We start from the raw sequence: 5,202 nt of genomic DNA, 5'->3' as shown, positions 1-5,202 counted from the left end.
AAAACCGATGTAAATGTACCACTAAAACTTATGTATTAAACCTCGATATACATAAGTTTTGAATTGTATAATAGATGTCATAGTGTTAAATTAACATCATTTTAAATTAAAATAAATGATGTTAAATGACTTTGATTACCCATTTTATTCATGCACAATTTAAAAATAGAGATACCAAAAAATAGCCAAACCAAAAAATTATCAATTTAACAAATAAGCAAATAAAGCCAAGTTATTATAATAAAATAGAATGTATTGGATTCAAAAGGCTAGCAGTTTTTTCCTATGTAAGCCAAGTGTCATGTCGTCATCATAACATGACACCACTTTCCTGGACAAAGTGAACTTCATTTTAGCTGTTTGCAAACTTTGTCGAAGAGACTGGCCTTACAATTAGTCTTTAATTATACTGGATTTAAAAATGTGTCTCGCGCCTTTCAAAGAAAAACGTTCCAGTTATAAGGTGGTCTGGTAGCAGTGCAAACCAGACTGCAGTTTCAGCTCCCTCTTCGGGAGATAGACCTGCTGCCCATCCAGTCATTACAGTCTTCACCCAACCTGGACTATAGAAATTGATGTATATTTTCTGTCCTTCAGGTCTCTCAAAAAGTATCCTCGCCATTAGCCTGGTGTAACAGTTAACTGCACGTTTTGACACCGAGTACTCAGTATTAGTGTGAGGCCAGCAACTGGAGAATGTGATCGTAAGCAGCATATACTAAAAATATATCTGGACACTAAATTGGCACATTCAACACTATATACACATACCTTTAAGGACAGAGGGCGGTGTCTGAAACTCCTGCCAGACATGTTACGATGAAGTGAGATCCATGTTCATAGACTTCGCAGCAAGATATGCAGCTCCGGCAGCAATCTGATGAGGCCTGAATTGTAGACAAAGAGAGCTCCTAAGCCTACAAAAAGAAACTTCAAGTCAGACTAGCAGTAAATTCAATCTTTCTTGAATAATGCTCATATAAAGAATTGGACATAAAACAAACCATCCGGGATGATACAATCTCCTGCAACATAGTGCATTGCCATTTAATATACAAAACAATCAGCATCAATAATTTTTTTAAATTAATTAGCCTGCTATGAAATTACCATCTATATGAAATCATAGATCCAAAGAGGAAACAAAAAAAGGTGGTTTCCCTTTCCAACTCCCACTCCCACCTCAGTAGCAGCAAAATATTTAAGTCCAAGTCCAGCAACTTTCGCAGTTTATATACGTAGAGAAAAATAATACACGATAAATGAAAAGAAAGTTTGCAACTTTCAGCTTTTAGACTGAAAAGGTAGTCCAACCTTCGATTTAGTTGTTACTGGAAATGGATAGCATTTGTGGTGAAATTACAAGTACAGGTGACGCTAAGTGCTCATCCAATCCAACAGTCTGACATACACAATCAGCAGAAACCCATCTGATAAACTTTAAGGATTCGATTAGAACCTCTGACCTCTGAAACAGTTTTACAGATTATCTGAATATAGGCCAAAAAAGTTAAAAAGAGGTGAACGCCTTGCTCCCTAAAGTTCATAAAGTGACTCAAAAAACCGAGACATATGTGCAGCTGATAGTTCTGTTCAATCCATACTACGGTAGATATTCCCCAAAAAAACCTTTTACATGCTCATATTCGCAGAAAATTGATCCATCACCAAAAGAGGCATCGGTAAAAAAAGATACCCCATTGAAGATAGAAATCAGGAGCAAGACAAGGTTCACCACACACAAATATTGGCTAATAATAAAACCTTGATTGTCAAAAAATTGGAACCCTTTGAATATATGAGTGAGAGAACGGTCATCCCTTCCTCTGTGCATTCATATCCCCTAACATGGACCATGTTACACTGTGAACAACAGACTTACAAAATATAATTACATGTTTTCGAAAAAGAGGAAGTTAACATAAACATGTGTGTATGGTGAAATTACTGAAAAAAGACCCATATAATTCTGAAATTAAGTTAAAGAGTGGCTTCTAAGATAAGAGCCTACACAATTCATACAGGTTTATCAGGTGGCTCCAGTTATGTTTATTGATGTAAATAAATTAAGCAATATATAATGAAAACAGTGGTGCATTTAAATACAGCAGCCCACATATGAAATGTTTTAATGTAAATAAATAGAGAAATGTTGACAAAAACGGTTATGTACTTGAACATATCAGTCTAAATATGAAAAACTGCATATTCATGTGATTATGAGCCAATAAAATTAAAGGCCAAATCTAATGCCAACTTTTTGTACAATTATTACAACTAAAGATATAGTACAATCATCAAACAATCTAATAAAACATTAACGCACAATAAGCTATATTATTACAGTTATGTTAACTCTTTTTACTAAACATACCTGTGAACTGGTAAAGAAGGAAGATCTACCATTGCTTGGTCTGAGTATCCTACACACAATTACGTGATGTAGGCCCTCGATATTGGAAGATGACATACATGTATATTCCATCTGATAGCATGCCAAGATGCGAATGTGCCATTTCTTTTAGCATATCAAACCTTCCAATCCATGTATTGTCAGTAAAGTTGTAAATATCGACATTACAATGCACCTAAATCATTATAAAAATGATATAACATAACACTGAGTACCAAAAAGTTAGCAAACACGAAAACATGAGTCCAAGAATTTACAAGATCAATGGTGTTGTATCAAGCAAACATAAAAAGAAGATCATTAATCTATAAAGCTCCGTCGAGACAGGGGACATGTGTACTAACTATCTTTGTTCCAATTAATTAGAAGGGCATACAAAGCACCACAAGTATTTGAAAACACTCTTGCCTGATTCTATTTTTCGGCTTTTCGAAAACCACAGATTTACTAAGTAATCATAAACACACATGAAAACTAACGGGATAACAAACATAAGCAGTATGTGTAAACAAATATATACAAGTCGTTTGTAATAAAGAAGTTGATACAAACCTTATAAGAAGCATTATTATTAGGATTAACAAGATTAGGGATGAGCCGGAGGAGAAGTGGGCCAATTAGATATGTAAGAATTAGAAAAAGCTCAGAAGAGATCTTTGCAGATCCTTGCAAACCCAGCTTTTGGTATTCCAAGATGTTCACTGTCAATGTCCACGAGTTTCATCTCAAAGTCCACGAGTTTCATCTCAAAGTCTACCATATCATCTTGTGACTGGTAACACCATAATAAGATTAGCGAGAAGCACAACCCATCAATATATTTTCTATAATGTATCACCCACATAAATAATTTAAACAATTACTCATCTAAATAAAACTTTAACATACTCAATTCAAACAATTACTCAATTATTAACAAATTAGGGTTTTAAATTGAAACCCCTAATTTTAAAATTATGGTTTAAAATTTACCCAATTAAAGCTTTGACCTCCACCACAAAGAGAGCACAGAGAGCAGTGGAGGAAGAGAGCGATATTTTTACTTCAGTTGAGTGAGAGAGATGGGGTTGTTCTTCAGTCAAGTAGATCTTCAGTCGTGGAGAGAGATGAGAGTTTTTTATTTATTTGATTTATGTTTATGTTTTTGGAGATGAGAGTATGTACATGTGTTTTTAATTTTTAATTTTATATGAAAAGTTGAAAAGAGGGGGAGGGTGTTAAGGATTGAAATTTTTTAAGGCAAAAAGGGGGGGAAATCTTAGGAGGGAATCAATTATTTGGCTAAGGGGGAAATTAGGGGGTGTGCTAGATTAAAATTTTATAACAGACATACAACATCAGTTGGGATAAATAACTGATGTTTATATAATACAAAGACATTGTTTGATTACAACCAATGTAAAAACACTTTTTACATCGGTTCCAAAATAACCAATGTCTAAGAGGTGATGTCTATTCTACTTTTTCTAATAGTGTGATCTAGGAGGTAAAGAGTTTATATCTTTATTTTTCCTGCAAAAAGAAGCAAGATGGTTAGAGTTTTCACAATTATAGCATTTCTTTCTAGGAGCATTAGGAACAGGCATATAATTATTACTTTTATTCATACCTTCCTTTATATTCCTATTTTTCCTAGCTTTCTTGACCTTGTTTATATTTTTAATCTCTTTCAGATTATGCTTAAGTTGCTTCTTTATCATTAAACCTATGTTTACTAAAGCTGGTTTGTCCTGTTTTAATTTGTCAGAAGTTGATTTTTCTTTAACTTCTGTCTTAGAGTCTTTCATCTTTTCAGAATCAGACACAACAGTTTTTGCTACAAATTTAACAGGATTAACTTTAGGCTTTTTAGCTTTCTTGGTAAAGTTTGGTTTAGTTGAACCAGTTTCCTTTTCTTCTTTATCATGTAGGTAACCTAGTCCTTCTTTCCAATTTCCATTTTCTAAGATTTTTTGAGTTTTTCTTCCAGAGTTAGTCCAAGTTTTGATTATCTCTTTTTCCTTTTCCAGATCAGATTTAAGAGATTTATTCAGTTTTAGCAGTTCATCTGTAACATACAAAGCCTCATCTCTCTCTTTCTGAGTTTGATGGAATATAACTAACTCTTTTTCTAAGTAGTCACCTCTGTTTCTAAGAGCAAGACTTTCATATGTTAATCTTTCATTTGTTAAAGTCTGATCTCTAAAACTAATGAACATGGTTTTAAGATATAATCTTAGCTCAGAAATATCATCAGTAAGAAAAGCAAGAGTTGAATGAGGTACCTTCAATTCAGCAGCATCAAAACTGCTATCAGCATTTGCCATTAAGGCATAGTTCACCTTATCTTCAGAATCTGAAGTGTCTGCCCAGTTTTTCTTCTTTGTGATAAGTGCATGGCATTTATCACCTTTTCCTTTCTTGTAGTCAGGAGAGATGTGGTCTCTTTCACCATAATTGTAGTATTTGACATTTGAGTTGTCTCCTCTGTCAGACTTTCCTCTTTTGCCTTCAGACTTTCTGAACCCTTTATTTTCAGAACTTTCACCTTTCCTTGAAAACTTCTTGCCCTTTCTGAATTTTTTGTAGGCTATTTTTGTGATACCCTTCACCATAAGAGCACACAGTTGCATCATCTCTGCATCAACATCCACTTCAGATAAATTTTCAGATTCTGAATCATCATCATCAGAATATGATGACTCTGAATCAGACTGTATGATGAGAGCCTTTCATTTTCCCCTCTTTGAGACAACCACTTTAGGAGATTCATCGTCAGCTTTAAGTGCAACTGTCTTTGACTTTCTTCC

At 34.1% G+C, this 5,202-nt stretch overlaps 1 long non-coding RNA gene across 6 annotated transcripts; it reads right to left on the bottom strand.

Moving 5' to 3' along the window:
• Positions 1 to 205: 205 nt before the first annotated feature.
• Positions 206 to 3,564, bottom strand: LOC141670382 (uncharacterized). Of its 6 annotated transcripts, none has more exons than XR_012554519.1 (5): positions 3,386 to 3,564; positions 2,375 to 3,185; positions 1,315 to 1,843; positions 772 to 917; positions 206 to 642 (listed from the first exon to the last, which is right to left on the bottom strand). It is a non-coding gene; the product is annotated as an uncharacterized LOC141670382 (long non-coding RNA). The 6 variants fall into 6 exon arrangements; XR_012554520.1 differs by having other exon boundaries at positions 772 to 1,843; positions 2,375 to 2,588; positions 2,966 to 3,185; XR_012554521.1 differs by having other exon boundaries at positions 772 to 1,843; positions 2,375 to 2,535; positions 2,966 to 3,185.
• Between the last annotated feature and the right edge of the window lie 1,638 nt (positions 3,565 to 5,202).

The sequence above is a fragment of the Apium graveolens genome, chromosome 7, assembly GCF_009905375.1.
Source record: "Apium graveolens cultivar Ventura chromosome 7, ASM990537v1, whole genome shotgun sequence".
Classification (NCBI taxonomy): domain Eukaryota; kingdom Viridiplantae; phylum Streptophyta; class Magnoliopsida; order Apiales; family Apiaceae; genus Apium; species Apium graveolens.
Note: the sequence above shows the minus strand (reverse complement) of the source record. Positions and strands in the feature narration are given on the sequence as shown.